We start from the raw sequence: 21897 nt of genomic DNA, 5'->3' as shown, positions 1-21897 counted from the left end.
GCATCGACGATGAAGAATACATGATAGACCTAATCCCGATGTCAATGGGGGAATTTCAAGTAGTCGTTGGGATGGATTGGCTGTCTCAACACCACGCAAAGGTCGTGTGTTTTCGTAAGGAGATAAAGCTAACGTCTCCGAGCGGAAAACACGTCACTATCTATGGCGAAAAAGGAGGAAACCCTATAATATGCTCGATGTTGAAAGCTCATAAGCTTATTGTCACACCCCCAAAATCCCACACGCGGAGTATCACCGCCTGGGAGCGTGACTGACCAGGATCAAGCCATCAATCATATCAAACATAGCAAGTATTAATAAAAGTAGTTAATGTAATTCGTCGCGACATGATTGATGTTCAAAAACCAAACATAGTTTAAGTAGCGGAAGCATAGTAGTGTAAACTCCAAGATAGTTATAAGTTCAGATATCGTTCATGATCCAAATCCCACAACGACCTGCTCCTCCCTGTGCAAGCTCCATAATGTACCTAAGGTCCTGCAAGGCATGCAGCAAATAATCAACAAACTAGTTGAGCGAGTTCACAGAAAGTAAGCGCGTAATAGTAATGCGTAAGTTCATCTAGTGGGGGCTTCCCATACATGTATATACTATTGGTGAGGGATTCTCACAATTATTCTGAACAATGGGGGATTCCCATTATGGTACTTACTAGACTAGCGCAACCATGTGTTCTTCTTAAACCGAGAACAGGAATACGTACTGGGTCACGTAGGCTTTACGTGACGTGCCCTTCCCCGAGGACAGTGGTACGCGTGGGGGCTACGCAGGATTTACGCAGCGTATCCTTCCGACCCGGAAGACAGTAGATGGTATTGGGTTACGTAGGCTTTACGTAACGTGTCCTCCCGACCCGGGAGACAAATGGCAAACACTGGGTTACGCAGGATTTACGTAACGTGTCCTGACTATCCTGAGGACGATGGTCTATAGTCTAGTGATTGCGTAAGTACGAGAAATCATATCATATCAACATTCCAACCCAATTCCCAACCCAGGAATCCCATGCCTTGGCTGTGTGAACTCACCTTGGTTTGCTCGGCAGATACACAAAGAGTACAGATAAGCTAGTAAATGGTCAATCACGTCCTATCATGGTTGTAATACAAGTCAGGTTTTGACTAAGGTAATGCACGTATGTGTCACATAAAATAGCATATAGGAAACACACACGAATCATAGCAAATACGTAACCTCATATTCAACAGTTATATCATATTCAAGATTTGGGCTCGCACAAGTCCAATCGTCTTGTGCGATCCACCATATGTTTCCCAAACATACCCGGCCCAATAATTAAACCCATCAGAATACGGCCCAAATAAAACATGAGTGGCCCAATAACAAAACAGTCCAATTAGTGCATAAGTGTGGCCGGTCTCGAGTCGCAACCGGCGATCTCGAGTCGCAACAGGGAATTACGAGTCACAGCAGGAGATTACGAGTCGCAACAGGAGATTACGAGTCGCAATGGTGATCTCGGCTTGTCATGGTCTGGTTACGAGTCGCAACGGGACTAGCAACCGTGGTTTCGGTTCATGCTGTTGTGGTCTCGAGTCGGGATCATGAGGTCTCGACTCGCAATCTGTGTCGCAACCAAGTGTAACTGGTTTCCATAATTCATGCAACAATTATTCCGTGATTCTAGCAAACATCCTTGGCAGTTTCGGAAACAGATCAAATCACAATTTTTCCATAATCAAACGCATTCAACCTGTTCATATCATATTCAAGAATAGCCATCCTAACATTCATACGGATCTGAGTAAATTATTCGGGTTTAACATAGATCAACCGGTTACATGCACACTACCAATATCATGCAATAATCCGAGTATAAAACATGGTGGCCGATTAACAAAACCCAATCAACTATCATCAAATCAATCATCATCTTATAAACATACATGAGCCGATTTCAAACACCTTATCATTAACAATTTATCACCCTCTACCCTTAATCACCACATGAAGCATGTAAATCACAGCATTCACAAACATGAAATCGGTGGAATATAATACTAACCGAGGTGAGGAAAAGGAATGGCCCGAATTCCAACCCGAAAGCTTGATGTTCGGCTGTCTTGGTCTCGGTTCCGGTTGCGAGAGAGAGAGGGAGACGAGAGAGAGAAGTAGGGTTGTGTGTGTTTTGTGTTTTGTAACAACAATGAGAATCAAACCCCTACCAAATGGTTTTGTGTTTGCGAGTGGGGAGTGGGCCGAGCCCAACCCGGCTATCTAATGGGATCCGGTTTCAAGGAGCGGCCCGAATGGCTTGTGTGACCGGTTATAATGTGTGGTTTGGGTTCGGCTCAACTAACATACAAACATATATCACACAATGCACATAATAACATAATCACATCGTTATCCAATTAATAGCGTTCTCAATAGCACGTATCGTTACACAAAGTAAGTCTAAAGTTCGAGTTGTCACATTATCCCCAACTTAAAAGAAATTTCGTCCCGAAATTTGGTACACACTCACTGAGGAAGCTAGGTAAGTTCAATCGTTCACTGGTTTTCCTGGGGTGTCACATCCTCCCCCCGTTGATCTGGAATTTCGTCCCGAAATTCCGAAGTAGTAGCTTCAGCCTCAGTAGTGGTTGCATTGGTTTCGAATAACTGGGGGTACTTTTCTGTCATCCTGTCTTCGCGTTCCCAGGTGTACTCTGGGCCACGTTTGGAGTTCCAACGAACTCGAACAAGAGGGATTCTCTTGCTTTTGAGGACCTTCACATCCCGGTCCGTGATTTCAACTGGTTCCTCGACGAACTGCAACCGCTCGTCGATAGTGAGTTCTTTGAAAGGAATGATGAGGTTTTCATCTGATAGGCACTTCTTTAGGTTCGACACATGAAAGACATTGTGAACTGCCCCGAGTTCAGCTGGTAGGTTTAGCTTGTATGCTACTTTGCCAATCTTTTCTATGATTTCGAATGGTCTGACGTATCGCGGATTCAGTTTGCCCCGTTTGCCAAAACGAACCACACCCTTCCAGGGTGAGACTTTTAGTAAAACCCGGTCCCCGACCTGAAATTCCAATGGTTTTCTACGCTTGTCCGCGTAGGCTTTCTGACGGTCGCGTGCTGCCGCCATGCGTTGTCGTATTTGTGCAATCTTTTCCGTGGCGTCCACTACAATCTCTGGACCCGTAATCTGACTATCCCCCACCTCTGCCCAACAGAGAGGTGACCGGCATTTACGCCCGTACAATGCCTTGAATGGAGCGGCTTGGATGCTGGTGTGATAACTATTATTATACGAGAACTCCACCAAAGGGAGATGCTTTTCCCAGCCGTTGCCGAAATCGATGACGCATGCCCGAAGCATGTCTTCTAGAGTTTGGATCGTTCGCTCAGACTGCCCCTCCGTCTGAGGATGATATGCTGTGCTCATGTCTAATCGTGAGCCGAAAGATTTGTGCATCGCTTGCCATAGCTCTGACGTGAATCGTGCATCGCGATCCGAAATGATGGATGTGGGCACCCCGTTCCTCGAAACAACTTCTTTAAGGTAGACGTCTGCGAGAGTGGAGAACTTATCCGTTTCCTTTATAGGTAGGAAGTGTGCAGACTTGGTGAGTCGATCCACGATCACCCATATGGTATCATTCCCCCGCTGGGATCTAGGTAGGCCTGTGACAAAATCCATGGAAATTTCTTCCCATTTCCATTGAGGTATCTTAGGCTGCTGAAGTAGGCCAGCTGGTTTATGATATTCAACCTTGACCCTTGCACAGGTCAAGCATTTTCCAACGTACGTAGCAATGTGGGCCTTCATACTAGGCCACCAATATGTAGTACTGATGTCGTGGTACATTTTATCCGACCCTGGATGTACCGAGTAGCGAGACTTGTGAGCTTCATCCATTACAAGTTCGCGTAGACCGCCATAAAGTGGGACCCAAATACGCCCCGTTACATAGTAGGCGCCGTCTGCCTTCTGTTCCATTTGCTGTCGTGAGCCGCGTAAGGCTTCAGCCTTGACGTTTTCGGGCTTCAATGCTTCTATCTGAGCATTTCGTATCTGTGTAGGAAGGCTAGACTGAATTGTAAGCTGTAGCGCTCGCACGCGCTTCGGTAAGGTGTCCTTTCGACTAAGAGCGTCAGCCACAACATTGGCTTTGCCTGTTTGATACTTGATAGCGCATTCGTAATCGTTAAGCAACTCGACCCATCGTCGTTGACGCATATTCAAATCCTTCTGCTTAAGGATATGCTCGAGACTCCTGTGATCGGTGTAAATCGTGCACCTGGTACCGTACAGGTAATGTCGCCATATCTTAAGCGCGAAAACGACAGCTCCCAGCTCTAAATCGTGCGTCGTGTAGTTCCGTTCATGAATCTTTAGTTGAAGAGAGGCGTAAGCAATAACTTTATCCCGCTGCATCAATACACAACCCAGACCCTGTATTGATGCGTCACAATATACCACGAAGTCATCCGTGCCCTCTGGCAGTGAGAGAATAGGTGCGCTGCAAAGCCTATCCTTTAGATACTGAAAAGCAGCTTCCTGCGTGTTGCCCCAACGGTAGGTGACACCCTTTTGTGTCAGTAGCGTAAGCGGCTGAGCAATCTTTGAAAAGTCTTTGATGAACCACCGATAATAACCTGCCAAACCCAAGAATTGGCGTATTTCTGTTGGTGTACGTGGTGCAGGCCAGTTTCTGATCGAATCTACCTTGGATGGATCGACATGGATCCCATCCTTGTTCACTACGTGGCCTAAGAAGTGGACTTCACGAAGCCAGAAGTCGCATTTCGAGAACTTAGCGTATAGCTGTTCCTTCCGAAGGAGTTCCAAAATAAGGCGAAGATGCTGCTCGTGTTCCTCCTGATTCTTGGAGTAAATCAGAATGTCGTCAATGAAAACAATGACGAACTTGTCGAGATAGGGTTTGCACACCCTGTTCATAAGATCCATAAATACGGCAGGCGCGTTCGTTAACCCGAACGGCATGACAAGAAACTCGTAGTGACCGTAACGAGTTCTGAAGGCTGTCTTGGAGACGTCCTCATCTCGGACTCTCAGCTGATGATAACCAGACCTCAAGTCTATCTTAGAATAGTAGCACGACCCTTGCAACTGGTCGAATAAGTCGTCGATGCGCGGAAGAGGATAACGGTTCTTCACCGTCACCTTGTTGAGTTCACAGTAGTCGATGCACATTCTGAACGTACCGTCTTTCTTTTTCACAAATAGCACTGGAGCTCCCCAAGGCGAAGAGCTTGGACGAATAAAGCCCTTTTCCAAGAGCTCTTGCAGCTGTTTTGACAGTTCTTCCAATTCTGATGGAGCTAGACGATATGGTGCGCGAGCTATGGGTGCTGCTCCTGGAGCGAGCTCGATTTGAAATTCGACCTGTCGATGAGGCGGTAAGCCAGGTAAGTCTTCAGGAAACACCTGAGGGTAATCGCGTACAATTGGAATATCCTCCAATTTCTTTTCTTTTGCTGATGTGTCTGAAACTAGTGCCAGAATGGCAATGTGCCCCTTTCGTAAGCATTTCTGAGCCTTCAAGAAAGAGATGATGCCAACTACAGCACCACTCTTGTCGCCTTGGACTTCAAGTGGTTCTTGACCAGAACGAGGAATACGAATTATCTTCTCGCTGCATAAGATTTCTGCCTGGTGTTGGGATAACCAATCCATCCCAATCACGACGTCGAAGCTACCCAAAACTATGGGAATGGGGTCGATAGAGAAAGCTTGACCAGCTAGGATAAGATCACAACCCTGAACTACGTGCGTGGCTTCTAGACTTTTACCGTTAGCTAACTCTACTACATGTTTGGTGGGTAAAAGTGTTGGTGCACGTTTTAGCAATTGACACATTTTCACAGACATATAGCTTGTATCCGCACCCGAATCAAACAAAACAGTAACATATATATTGTCAAGGAGAAACTTACCCATAACCACATTGGGATCGTTCACTGCGTCTCCTCTTCCCAAAACGAAAGCTCGACCTCTTGCCTCGTTGCCATTGTTGTTGTTGTTCCCACCGTTGTTGTTCCCGTTGCCCTGGTTATTGTTGTTGCGATTCTGGTTCAACTGAGGGCAGTCGCGTTTGAAATGACCTTCAGCCCCACACTGGAAACATCCCCGGTTTCCACGCTGTGGCTGCTGTTGCTGCTGTGGGTTCTGTGGAGCTGGTTGTTGCGGTTGCTGGTTCTGGTTTGCAGGACGTGGGCTCCTACAGTCTTTAGCCTCGTGCCCCATCTTGAGACACCTTTGGCAACGACCCTTGCTGCATGGGCCGCTATGGTGCCTGTTGCAATTGTGACACTTGGGGTGAAAACCCTGATATCTTCCCCGTCTATGACCACCAGAGGATTGCTGACTGGGACTCTGGTAGTGGTCAGTCTTCTGTTGCTGAGCTTGAGACTGAACAGATGCTGAACCTTTACTGGAATCTCCATCCCACTTTCTTTTGCTGTCGCTAGTAGTAGCAGGAGTAGCTGAAGGAGTGACTGTAGCAGTAGCGTTGACACGCTTAGGCAGCTTATTCTGATCCACTGCCTGGTCGGTGATGCGATGAGTGAGGCGCTGAATTTCCTGGATGTTGTCGAGATTAGCCGAGGTAACATGGCTCTGGATCTCTGGTGCCAACCCCTTGAGATACATCTCAATGCGCTTGTATGGAGGGTCCACCATAGTTGGGCATAACACGGCTAGCTCATTCGACCGTTTAGTATACGCTTCGATCTCTGACCCAACCATTTTCAGATTATATAGCTCGTCTTCCAACTTGTGAATATCTTCACGCGTGCAATATTCCCTCTTGATAAGTTCCTTAAAATCGTTCCAGGGTGTGGCGTTAGCAGCTGCCAACCCCAGAATTTGCACCTGCGCGTTCCACCAGGTTAGCGCGATTCCTTCCAAGGTGCCAGTTGCATACTTGACCTTGCGAGCCTCAGGGCACTCGCACATTTCGAATACTGACTCTAGCTTCTCAAACCAGTGGAGGAGTCCAACTGCCCCCTCTGTGCCGCTGAAGGTACTTGGACGACAGTCCATGAAGTTCTTAAAGGTGCAAACTTGCTGCGCTGGTTGACCTATTATGTACGAATAGGACGAGATTAAATACGAGAGTTACTACAGGATCTAAGGATCCTAGTATGAATCTATACTGCAGGGTATACTACCTGCTTGAGCAGCTGCAAGTGCCGCAGCAACTTGAGCTTAAACGAGAGCCTCTAGCTGGGCTTGAGTCATGTTGATTCGTCCAGACATGATCTTCATAGTAAAAGTAACGTAAATGAGAGTGGTTCGCGAGTAGGGCGATGACAGAAAAGTGTAAGCACGTAGGGATTCTCATGCTATAGTATCATGTGTATCTAAACGTAATGCGAGCAAAGTTCTAAGCAGTTCTTGCAAACAGGCAATAAACATAAACCTTATTACCTAGGATGTCGAGTCTTGCACGTGGAGTGAAGCGTCGTTGTGGATCGTTGAGAGCACTGTTCTGGTTATAGTCTGGTTTTAATAAAAACGTTTCCCCATATTAAAACCAAGTTCTCTATAACCAATGGCTCTGATACCAATCTGTCACACCCCCAAAATCCCACACGCGGAGTATCACCGCCTGGGAGCGTGACTGACCAGGATCAAGCCATCAATCATATCAAACATAGCAAGTATTAATAAAAGTAGTTAATGTAATTCGTCGCGACATGATTGATGTTCAAAAACCAAACATAGTTTAAGTAGCGGAAGCATAGTAGTGTAAACTCCAAGATAGTTATAAGTTCAGATATCGTTCATGATCCAAATCCCACAACGACCTGCTCCTCCCTGTGCAAGCTCCATAATGTACCTAAGGTCCTGCAAGGCATGCAGCAAATAATCAACAAACTAGTTGAGCGAGTTCACAGAAAGTAAGCGCGTAATAGTAATGCGTAAGTTCATCTAGTGGGGGCTTCCCATACATGTATATACTATTGGTGAGGGATTCTCACAATTATTCTGAACAATGGGGGATTCCCATTATGGTACTTACTAGACTAGCGCAACCATGTGTTCTTCTTAAACCGAGAACAGGAATACGTACTGGGTCACGTAGGCTTTACGTGACGTGCCCTTCCCCGAGGACAGTGGTACGCGTGGGGGCTACGCAGGATTTACGCAGCGTATCCTTCCGACCCGGAAGACAGTAGATGGTATTGGGTTACGTAGGCTTTACGTAACGTGTCCTCCCGACCCGGGAGACAAATGGCAAACACTGGGTTACGCAGGATTTACGTAACGTGTCCTGACTATCCTGAGGACGATGGTCTATAGTCTAGTGATTGCGTAAGTACGAGAAATCATATCATATCAACATTCCAACCCAATTCCCAACCCGGGAATCCCATGCCTTGGCTGTGTGAACTCACCTTGGTTTGCTCGGCAGATACACAAAGAGTACAGATAAGCTAGTAAATGGTCAATCACGTCCTATCATGGTTGTAATACAAGTCAGGTTTTGACTAAGGTAATGCACGTATGTGTCACATAAAATAGCATATAGGAAACACACACGAATCATAGCAAATACGTAACCTCATATTCAACAGTTATATCATATTCAAGATTTGGGCTCGCACAAGTCCAATCGTCTTGTGCGATCCACCATATGTTTCCCAAACATACCCGGCCCAATAATTAAACCCATCAGAATACGGCCCAAATAAAACATGAGTGGCCCAATAACAAAACAGTCCAATTAGTGCATAAGTGTGGCCGGTCTCGAGTCGCAACCGGCGATCTCGAGTCGCAACAGGGAATTACGAGTCACAGCAGGAGATTACGAGTCGCAACAGGAGATTACGAGTCGCAATGGTGATCTCGGCTTGTCATGGTCTGGTTACGAGTCGCAACGGGACTAGCAACCGTGGTTTCGGTTCATGCTGTTGTGGTCTCGAGTCGGGATCATGAGGTCTCGACTCGCAATCTGTGTCGCAACCAAGTGTAACTGGTTTCCATAATTCATGCAACAATTATTCCGTGATTCTAGCAAACATCCTTGGCAGTTTCGGAAACAGATCAAATCACAATTTTTCCATAATCAAACGCATTCAACCTGTTCATATCATATTCAAGAATAGCCATCCTAACATTCATACGGATCTGAGTAAATTATTCGGGTTTAACATAGATCAACCGGTTACATGCACACTACCAATATCATGCAATAATCCGAGTATAAAACATGGTGGCCGATTAACAAAACCCAATCAACTATCATCAAATCAATCATCATCTTATAAACATACATGAGCCGATTTCAAACACCTTATCATTAACAATTTATCACCCTCTACCCTTAATCACCACATGAAGCATGTAAATCACAGCATTCACAAACATGAAATCGGTGGAATATAATACTAACCGAGGTGAGGAAAAGGAATGGCCCGAATTCCAACCCGAAAGCTTGATGTTCGGCTGTCTTGGTCTCGGTTCCGGTTGCGAGAGAGAGAGGGAGACGAGAGAGAGAAGTAGGGTTGTGTGTGTTTTGTGTTTTGTAACAACAATGAGAATCAAACCCCTACCAAATGGTTTTGTGTTTGCGAGTGGGGAGTGGGCCGAGCCCAACCCGGCTATCTAATGGGATCCGGTTTCAAGGAGCGGCCCGAATGGCTTGTGTGACCGGTTATAATGTGTGGTTTGGGTTCGGCTCAACTAACATACAAACATATATCACACAATGCACATAATAACATAATCACATCGTTATCCAATTAATAGCGTTCTCAATAGCACGTATCGTTACACAAAGTAAGTCTAAAGTTCGAGTTGTCACACTTATGAAGCAAGGATGCAAGGCGTTTATGATATACGCGAATGAGCCCGAGAAGGAATCAATGAAGATTGAAAATGTACCAGTAGTACGGAACTACGAAGATGTGTTTCCGGAAGATTTCATTTCGCATGGATTTATTCGACATCCTTCATTTGTATTGACGAAATTATCTGTGCCCTTAGAAGTTGAAATAGGGGACAACAAAAGTTTTATAGTTTGTGATGATTGTCGAGGCTGTAAATTAAGCATCAACAATGAAGAATACATGATAGACCTAATCCCGATGTCAATGGGGGAATTTCAAGTAGTCGTTGGGATGGATTGGCTGTCTCAACACCACGCAAAGGTCGTGTGTTTTCGTAAGGAGATAAAGCTAACGTCTCCGAGCGGAAAACAAGTCACTATCTATGGCGAAAAAGGAGGTAACCCTATAATATGCTCGATGTTGAAAGCTCACAAGCTTATGAAGCAAGGATGCAAGGCGTTTATGATATACGCGAATAAGCCCGAGAAGGAATCAATGAAGATTGAAAATGTACCAGTAGTACGGAACAACGAAGATGTGTTTCCGGGAGATTTACCGGGGATACCGCCTGAACAGGAAGTAGAGTTCGGGATCGAATTGATTCCGGGCGCAAAACATGTAGCTAGAGCACCGTACCGACTTGTGCCGTCGGAGTTACAAGAGTTGATGTCCCAGATTCAAGACCTGCTTGACAAAGGATTCATAAGGCCGAGTGTGTCTCCTTGGGGCGCACCGGTACTGTTCGTGAAAAAGAAAGACGGAAGCATGCGCATGTGTATCGATTACCAGGAGTTAAACAAACTCACGGTAAAGAACCGATGCCCGCTTCCGAGGAATAGATGATTTATTCGACCAACTACAAGGTGCGAACTGGTTTTCGAAAATTGACCTTAGATTGGGGTATCACCAATTAAAGGTCAAGGAGGAAGATGTGCCGAAGACGGCTTTCCGTACGCGATACGGACAATACGAATTCCTCGTGATGTCATTTGGGCTGACAAATGCACCCGCGGTTTTCATGGACCTTATGAACCGGGTTTGCAAGCCAATGCTGGATAAGTCAGTCATCGTGTTTATCGATGATATTTTGGTATACTCGAAAAGTGAAGCTGAGCATGCACATCACTTACAAGAGGTGTTAGAAACACTTAGACGAGAAAGGTTGTATGAGAAATTCTCTAGGTGTGCCTTTTGGTTACGAGAGGTACAATTTCTTGGCCACATCATAAGTGCCGACGGAGTATTGGTGGATCCGTCAAAAATCGAGGCCGTGTCAAAATGGAATCCCCCGAAGAACCCTTCGGAAATTACAAGCTTTTAGGGGCTTGCGGGATACTATAGGAGATTCATTCAAGATTTCTCCAAGATTGCGTCACTCCTAACAAAACTAACCCGGAAGGAAGAAAAGTTCATTTGGGGTGTAGATCAAGAAAGAGCGTTTCAAACGCTAAAAGAGGAGTTGACTCAAGCTCCGGTACTGACATTGCCGGACGGGGTCGAAGACTTGGTGGTTTATTCGGATGCTTCACTATCGGGACTCGGATGCGTTTTGATGCAACGGGGCAAAGTTATAGCTTATGCCTCGAGGCAATTGAAGATACACGAGAAGAAATATCCCACGCACGATCTCGAGTTGGCTGCGGTGGTATTTGCATTAAAAATATGGAGGCACTGTTTATATGGGGTAAAGTGCACCATATTCACCGATCACAAGAGCTTAAAATACTTCTTCGATTAGAAGGAGTTAAATATGCGACAAAGGCAATGGTTAGAGACGGTGAAAGATTTCGACTGTGAAATACACTATCACCCCGGAAAGGCAAATATGGTAGCGGATGCTCTGAGCAGAAAAGCGGACTATGTCCCAATACGAGTAAAATCGATGCAGCTTGTAGTGACCTCGGGTATACTTGAACGTATCCGAGAGGCGCAATCAGAAGCAGTGAAAGAGGAGAATTGGAAGAAAGAAAGAATAATCGGCCAGTTGAAAGATTTGTCGGATGGAAATAACGGGTTGAAGACTCGATCCGGAAGGATATGGGTTCCAAATACTTGTGGGGTGAAGATGCTCCTACTCGATGAAGCTCATAAATCCCGATATTCAATTCATCCGGGTACGACCAAGATGTATAAAGATCTGAAACAAAACTATTGGTGGCCCGGGATGAAAAGAGATATTGTGAAATATGTGGAGAAGTGTTTAGCCTGCTTGCAAGTCAAAGCGGAGCACCAGAAGCCATATGGTAAATTGCAACCATTGGACATCCCAGTTTGGAAATGGGAACAAATCACCATGGATTTGTTGACCAAATTGCCCAAAACTAACCGTGGGTTTGATGCTATATGGGTAGTCGTGGATAGATTGACGAAAAGTGCTCACTTCATTCCGATTCGAGAGGCTTATACATCCAAGAAGATGTCGGAGGTGTACACCAATGAAATCATAGCACGTCATGGGGTACCGATATCCATTGTGTCAGACAGAGATACTCGGTTTACTTCAAAATTTTGGCGTGAATTTCAAGAACAAATGGGAACTAAACTGTTCATTAGCACTGCTTACCATCCACAAACGGATGGGCAGAGTGAAAGAAGAATACAAACGTTGGGAGATATGTTGCGGGCTTGCATTATTGACTTCGGGGGTAGTTGGGATGTCCACTTACCCTTGGTCGAATTTTCATATAATAATAGCTATCACGCGAGCATTAAGATGGCCCCGTATGAAATGCTATAAGGTAGAAAGTGTCGAACCCCGGTATGTTGGGGAGAAGTGGGTCCATGAGGACTAGCACCTACTGATATAATCCGAACTACGAATGACAAAATCGACATGGTCCGAACTCACCTGAAGGCGGCTCAGGATCGACAAAAGTCGTACGCAGATAAACGAAAGAGGCCGATTGAATTTCAAGTGGGCGATAAAGTAATGCCGAAAGTATCGCCGTGGAAAGGGGTAATACGGTTCAGAAAAAGAGGAAAGTTGAGCCCAAGATTTATTGGGCCATTCAGAATCATCGAACGGGTTAGTAAAGTAGCATATCGCCTCGAATTACCCGAGGAGTTGAGTGGAATACATAGCACGTTTCACGTGTCGCAATTGCGAAAGTGTCTAGCAGACGAAACATCTTATATCCATTACGATGATATCGAAGTGGATAATAGCCTGAATTATGTACTGAGGCCAGTGGAGATTTTAGATCGAAAGGTTAAGCATTTACGAAACAAACAAATCGATCAAGTCAAGTTCAAGTGGGAGCATCGAAAAGGCTCGGACACTACGTGGGAGTCCGAGGAGGAGATGCGACGCCTTTACCCTACTTTATTCGGTACGTAATTCGGTTTCGGGGATGAAACCCTTTTTAAGGGGGATGGACTTGTAACACCCCGAAAATATAAAACTTTATATTAGAATTATAAAGTACAAATAAACAAGAATTTACTAACTAGAAATTTTAACCTAGTTAACTACAAGTTTAGAAATAACTTGGAATAGGGTTAAAATAACCAAAACTTTTAGATAAACAAAAGTGGAGGGACCTAAGTTGTAGAACTTGAAACTAGAATTGATTAAAACAAAATAAATAAAAACCAAACACCCAAATTAGTGTGTCTGGTCGATCAAGAACGCAGGGGAGCGACCAGGACTCCTCACCAAACCCTAACTCCACAAAATCGATCAATTGAAGGTTGAATTATGTCCCAAATCAAAATCCGAACATAGATTACTGATCCTCATCACAAGATGATTACAAAGTATGTAAAATCTGATGAAAACTCTCAACTTGAAATTCTTATGAAATTGGGAAAATCTGAAATTTGTGGTTGCATGTCTCTTTTATGATGGATTAGGAACAATATAGAGTCTAGGGACAAACCCTAGACAAATACAAGTTGAGATCATGTGAAATTTTAGTGAAACCTATGAACACCATTGTGGGTAATAAGTGGGTTTTGTATATTTTGATGAACACTAGGAATTTGGGTATTGTTCTAGTGTAAATTGAAATTGTGAAGTAACTTCATAATTATAGAAGCTAACGATTATGTAAAATGGTTGATTGATGAGAAATTAGGTCTAAGTGATAAGCTAGAGACTTGATATTCATTCATGTAAAAATCTGCCCTTAAGGTGTTTGTGAAAATGCCTCAAAGAAGGCTTAAAACTGAAACTCAAAGTTTAAACGCATAATTTTGATGTTTCGGTACATTGTGCGATACATGGTTAAAAGAGAGTTCTAAACATGTTATAAATGAACTCTATAGGAAGGGACGCAGGAGCGTCAAGCGGACAAGCAGGTGGCGAACCACGTTTGAAAGGCCTACTTTGAAGGTATGTAACTTGACCCGTTACATTAAGTAAATTTTGGTAATTATCATATGTGTAGTTGAATTTTAGAATAAAGGTTGTTTTGAATTAAAGCGGTGATGTCGCTATATTGAATAATAGGTCAAAAATTGGTTAGAACTCGTTGGTAGTCATCATAAGGGAGGATTCCTTAGATGAGCCAAACGGGTCGAATAATCAATTAAGACATGGATAATGTTCCGTAATATGATGGATTGATCCTTGATATTGGTTAAATAGTTGATATATCAGAAGTACGAGAATCTAACACGTTGGCCGTTAGAATGAGAAATCCGAGTATTTAATTTTGGCAAAACAAACAAAATCAGTCAAATAATAGATTTCCAGAGTCTACCGTAAGTTACGGTAGTACCGTAACTTACGGTAGAGGCAAGATAAGTTACGGTGGGTTTCTCCTGACTTACGATGGACCAGAACTATCAAATGACTACCGTAACTTACGGTAGACACCGTAAGTTACGGTGGAGCCTGGAAAGCTTTGTAAATTTTTGCATTTTACAACTAATCAAATTCGTTTCGATTGTAGTGTTGATTGTGTAATATTTTAAGAACTCCATTTTTAATGTTTAATGTAAACATTTCAGTTTCTAGGTATTGAAGGGTTACAGATGGCGGTCAAGCAAGCTTTTGAAGAACCGAACACGAACTTTTGAAGCTTCCGCATAATTAACTCTGTTTAAACAATGTTATGATGTAAACCGTTTGCTAAACAACTTATGGATGTTTTAATTAGTTGGTAGATAACTAATGTTTGTTACCTTAGAACTTGGTTCTTGAAACTAAGGTTTTAAATTAGACATCTTTTGTATAAAATCTATGAATTATTACTAAATTCTAGTAGAAATTTTAAGGGTGTTACAGCAATGTTGTCAAGCAATGTAGTCTTTGTGCGTTTGAGGTCGAAACGCGTGAGATAAAAGTGTTCTTTCTCATGATGAAAGATAGGCACAAAGACAATGTCAAAGTCTTTGATAGTTTTTAACTTTTCTTTTCTCAAAACCTCATTCATGTTATTGGTGAACTCATCAAGGATCACCTCCTCTTCTCTTTCATATGTGTCCCTATGCTGAAATAAAACAAATGCATTGTGTCATATTTCAAACTATTATGTCATATTTCAAAGTATTGTGTCATATTTCAAAGCATTGGGTCATAATCCCTGTATTCCTATTATATTATCCACTACTCTATTCCTATTGTGTCAAATTTCGAACCATTGTGTCATAATCCCTATATTTCTATTATCCACTACTCTGTTCCTATTGTATCATAATCAACTTATCCATTACTGTATTCCTATTATATTATCCACTACTCTATTCCTATTGTATCATATTTCAAACCATTGTGTCATAATCCCTGTATTCCTATTATCCACTACTTTGTTCCTATTGTATCATAATCAACTTATCCACTAATGTATTCCTATTATATTATCCACTACTCTATTCCTATTGTGTCATATTTCATACCATTGTGTTATAATCCTTGTATTTCTATTATATTATCCACTACTCTATTCCTATTGTATCATAATCAACTTATCTAATAAATTTGATATAACATAATAAAATCATTAAACTTACAATCATAAGAGGATAGCAAAACAGTCGGTAATCAGTTCTCTTCCTTCTTTTCTTTTCTGCTATGTTTAAAATATGACTCCATGATTAGATATGTTCGAAAAGCGACACGTGTGTGTATGAGTGTTACAACAATGTGAAATGATGAATGTTTGGTTATTTCGATTTTAACAGATTTGTTTTTATGCGTCTGTGGATTAAGGAATCAAATAACAAGCTTGTTCCAAATAACCATCAAAATATATATATTTATATATTTTATCAAGGATGATTATTTTATAAAAACTAACGAAAAAACACAACTGCAGCAGTTGTTTTAACACATGTGACCAAGATTTGACTATAAGTTGGATGGAGTTAGTGTGGTAGAGCAAAATCGTAATAAAATAGAAATATTGGTATGTAAATTGCAAGACATTTGGATTTTAAAAAATATAGCAATAACCACTAAACCACAGAGATCAAAACCGTAATTTACTCTTATTTCAATGCCTTAATCCAAAAAAAAAAAAATAGATTCATAACACCAAATGAACATAAAGATGCCGACTAAAAAAATGTTGATAGATTTATTTTAGAGTTAAATGTCATTTTAGTCTCTGTGGTTTGAGTCATTTTACCAGTTTAGTCCAAAGGTTTGAAACGTTGCCATTTTATTCCAAATAGTTTCAAACGTTGCCATTTTAATCTACTGGGTTAACTCCATCCATTTTTTCTGTTAGCTAGAAGGGCAATCCGGTCATTTTATATGGTCGAATTGCCCTTCTAGTTAACATAATTACATATAAAATGACCGAAACGTCATTTTAGTTAACATAAAAAATGGATGGAGTAAATCCAGTGGACTAAAATGGCAACGTTTGAAACTATTTGGACTAAAATGGCAACGTTTTAAACCGTTGGACTAAACTGACAAAATGACCCAAACCACAGGGACTAAAATGACATTTAACACTTTATTTTACATAAAATACAAGGTGTTACAACTAACCATGATTATTAGAACTATATAAGTAAACGATTAATTTGTTTTTTTTTTAACGGCTAATTCTTCCCCTTAAATATTTACATCTTTTAAAGATTGAATCTTGATCTTCTCACAAGAGATAATTTATCTTAATCACTAGGTTATAACCTAAATGGCAAGTAAATGATTACTTGACTTTGTAAAAAGTGATTTCACTAAATATAAATAGGTCAATTATTATTTCTTCCGTCATGTAAACGTAAAAAATGATTCACTAAAATTGAAATATGTCAATTATTATTTCTTCTATCATGTAAACGAAAAATTATCTATATACATCCACACACATTTTTATTTGCACACATAATGTCATCACTTTAGCATTATTTCTTTTATCTTTTAACGTAAACCAAATATATAATTATCATTTCTGTTGAAGACTCTTTGACTTACGAATAAACATGCATAAACCATTTGACTTGGACATGCCTCTCATGTGACCATGAATTAACTTTAAGTTGGATGGAGTTAGTGTAATGGACCAAAACCTTACACAATAAAATAGAAACATTGGTATGTAAATTGCAAGACATTTGAATTTTATAAAATATAGCAATAACCATAAAACTATAGGGAACCGCAATTTACCTTTTTTTCTTTCGAGTTTCAAATTGATTTGTGTAAAAATTCCAAACCTAGAAAATCGAACTTGGGAGGATCTGGGCCGGCCCAACTAGCACCAGCTATGTTCATTTCTAGAATATTGAAAACTCTTTATTAGTCTAGTTCAGTTCATTCTAAATTGGAAACTCAACTCATATGTGCTAGCTAGTTGAAGTAGCCAATAAACCAGTACAAAGCACGACTTGTTAGTTTTGAGACACGACTACGAGCAATATGCAACTATGACTTGTGTTGTGTGCATGGAGAGAGGTTAGTAGTTCGAGATTGCAAGAAATACTATTATGCTATCTTTATGGTTCGACTTTACCCTTTTAGCGTAAACACATAAATAGGAGACGACACTCAAGAAAAACCCTAAACCTTCTATTTCCATTCCCGATTTAATACCCTAGTTCGTAGCTCAAGTTAATAAGTACTTTAGGAAATCAGAACGTGATGAGTGTCTCGTATAGTTTATATTGGTAAAATCTTTAACATGAGCCATTATGATAATACTTGATCACGTTAATTAACTTTCCCTAGGAAATGTGTGATTGTAGACGTGGCACTCACTTATGTAAACGCTTAAAACACGTGAACAACTGAACCTTTGTTGATACATCTTGGTTTCTTGCAACTTTGCAAATCTCGTGTGCATGGGCGGAGCTTCTTGGTGGCCCGGGGGTGCGAAATAAAGTCTACCGAATTCCTTTGGGTAAACATAGGGTAAATAACCCCAACTTAGATTGAGATAGATGGTGTAATTTCAATTTTCTTCCCTCCTGACTGGCGCGTTTCATGTTGTTTTGTTCTGTATGTATCAGCTAGCTTCTTGTTAGTCTTTTGACTATTAATATCATCCCGTCATTCCAAAAAAAATGAGCCTGGGTGGCATTTGGATACTTCATAATGGGCATATCAAACTATCAATCATACTTTTTCTAACTTAGATTTGTTTGCCTGTCTACATACAATTTTGAGAGGAAAAAAATGTATCACAGTTAAACTAATATGAATAAGTCATTTTTTAATCTTAAAAATTGGGTTACCACAATACCGCCCTATATATATATATATATATATATATATATATATATATATATATATATATATATATATATATATATATTCATTTGAGAAAAATCTTCTTGCAAGAAGAAAAATAAATTAATCTAAGCCCTACATTTTTGTGATCAATGGTTGTGAATCATTATATCATTTTTGTCCTCTTTTAATTAATGCTTTAATTAATAAGGGTATGATAGACAATTTGATATAGAATACTAATAAATATTATTAAGAGTTACTCAAGTCTCATTAATGATACAATAATTTCTTCGTCACCACCATTAATGTGTTAGGTCATACACCAATTTTATTAGGCTATAGGGTGTGGTCATAACCCTTATGATCACCATGAGCCTCCACATCAGCGCCATGTCACCTACTTTTAATCCATCATCCAAATCCACTACCCTAAGGGTGTGGTCATGACTCAAACCACTATTATTTTACTTTAATTTATTTTTGTGAAAAGGAAAGAAAATATTAAATATGGAAACTAGGCTCATGGTTGCCATGGTTTAATCCATGGGAATCATGGTGGATGAGACAAGGGGGTGGTGTAGCAATCCATTAATTGTCCTACGTGGCGATTAATGACCCAACCATGTCCCTCACACCCTATAGCCTTAGGAGTGACAAAAGTATTTAAAAGTGTTAATGTCCTACACATATTTTATTATGTGTCGCAAATTTATGAAAAATGTTGTGGTCCTACACATTCTGTTGCCTACAACCAAACAATTTTTTATGGTGTAGGAAATGTTGTGTTTATGGTGTAAGAAAAGTTGAATATGTAAGATCATGTGCATGATTGTTTTTATTGTGTAAGATGCACATTTTTTTAATAGGATAGACTCATTAAATGACTAGACATTCATTAATTTGAATAAGAAAAATAAAGGATAGACTCATTATATGATTGTTCAAATTACCTTTGTACCCTTTATTCTTTTTATTCTTAATTTGTAATTTCTTCTCATTTGAACTCTCCACTATATATATATATATATATATATATATATATATATATATATATATATATATAGGGTAATGGTACATAAAAAAACCCTTTATTTTTAGAAAACCTTGGAAACCCATCACATGGCCTACATTTGGCCACATGTTCCACCCAACTTCATCTCCTTTTTTGCTTTTGAGGGCACTATGGTAAATTTACATATGCCTACCCCACCCCAAAGATCTATTGACCAACATGATTTGACACCATCATTAATGTACCCGTCAAATCATTCTCATCCTTCATCCTCCATTTCGTTTAGTGTATTTCAAATTAAAAAGTTTATTTTTTCAAAATATCTTCATTTTCCTAAACAAGTCCTTTAATACTAGATCCACCATTAATGTACAATGGAGCATTCAACTTCTTAAACAAGGTCTTTACTTCGATCTTTACCCACCTCACATCTAGATGTACTTTCAAAACTCCATTTCTTTACCTTTTAGCTTCCCCCATTTTCAAAACTCCATGAACTTCATCTCTGTTTGTTGAAAGCTGATTCCGGGTGTGTTCATCTTCATTTCACGTCGTCATCTTCATCTCGGGTGTGCTCATGCTTGTTGAAAGCTGATTTCTAGAGTGAGAAACAACAATCTTCATCATGTTCATCAAGAACACCAAGAATACACAGATAGAAGCAAGTTTGAAGATCTTCATCGTGTTCATCACACGGTTCTAGATCCGGTAAGTGTTTTAGAGAGAGAAAGTTGCTGCTTTAGAGAGAGAAACAACAATCTCTTGAGTATTTTATTTTGAAAAATCATTTTCACACTTGATGTTTTTGTTAAAATAGTTGTTAATAGTTTTTTGTGTAATGGCTGTTTTAAAGAGGAACATGATTTTTTTTGTTAAATGGCTCTAAAAAGTGGTAAATGTTTATGTAATTTGTAGGTTTTTATTTTTGTGTTAAAAAGTTTGTGTTTAGTTTGGTTGCTTGTTTAGGGCTTTTGATCTCTGAACAGTAATTGTTTTTTGTTGGTTTGCTTGATTTACAGAAACAGACCCATAACATGTGTTAAGCCCCTATTAGAATGATATATAACGTGTGTTGATTTACAAAAACTGGCCCATAAAGATATTCAATTGACAAGTTAGATGGATGTAGGTGACGTTAATACGGGGACATGTGTTAAAAAAAGATATTCAATAAGTCACATTTTTTGGGAAGGAACTCTTCGTTCATTTATAACATGTGTTAGTGGTAATGCTGTAACAGAACACCATGATGTAACCTGACATGTGTTCATGTATAACATGTGTTAAGCCCCTATTAGAATGATATATAACGTGTGTTAACCTTTGTTAATTTTTTTTTAAAAAAAAAGAAAAAACAAGTAATATCTATTTTATTTTTGTTGATGTTTAAAATATCTGATAATGTGGAAACCGAGCGTAACACTTGTACAAGTTAGTATGTAACGTGTAATATTAAACGAGCCATTTATGGTAACACATGTACCGGTAATTTTGGAATATATAATATGAAACGAGTCATTTGTTGTGCACATTTTAGAATATATAACATGTGTTAAGCGTCTGTTATAATCTTTTTGTAACCTGACATGTATTCTTGTATAAGCTCACTTACAAAACACCATGATGTGTATATACTGATCTAACATGTGTTACAATTTGTGTGTTTGGAACATGTAGTTGCTTAACATGTGATAAGGGTGAAAATAGTTGACGAAGGCGATGGGTTTATTGGTGAGCTTAGTTAATATCCCAATCTTGTTGTAACCCGACTTGTATACATATGATAACATGTGTTAAGCATCCATCGTAATCTTTGTTGTAACCCGACTTTGTATTAAGGTATATGAAAGTGGTTTGCAAAACACTATGATGTGGAAATACTGATCATAACACTATGATGTGCATATACTATTGTAACATGTGTTACACTTCGGGGTAAGAAGTGTTACATTGTTGAATGTAGGGCATGATCTACTTTGTCTTATATGTTGTAACATGTGTTACACTTCGGGATAATATATCCTGCATACAGGGTGATATTCAATAGCTCATACGTTTAATAGTAGTTTATTATTTTTCATTAAATATATTACATATATAACAACCATTGTTAGATATGTAACGACCATTGTTACATATGTAACGTTTCCATGTTAACGTATGTAACACATGTGTACCAAAGGAATGAAGTGACCAACATTTACAAATGTTAATCAAAACAAAAGTCACTTGTCATCATGGGTTGTTAGTAATTGCACGCATTACAATCATACTTAAAGGTAACAAAAATGTTTATACAAACTTAAATATATAAAGATGATCCAAAAACTATCATAAAGGTTAAAAAATCTAACTATGCTTTGCGTCTTGATAACCATCTTTATTTTGAACATAGACATCCATTCACCTATGAACAAAAC

The sequence above is a fragment of the Helianthus annuus genome, chromosome 2 (assembly GCF_002127325.2).
Source record: "Helianthus annuus cultivar XRQ/B chromosome 2, HanXRQr2.0-SUNRISE, whole genome shotgun sequence".
Classification (NCBI taxonomy): domain Eukaryota; kingdom Viridiplantae; phylum Streptophyta; class Magnoliopsida; order Asterales; family Asteraceae; genus Helianthus; species Helianthus annuus.
This window is presented reverse-complemented; position numbering follows the sequence as displayed.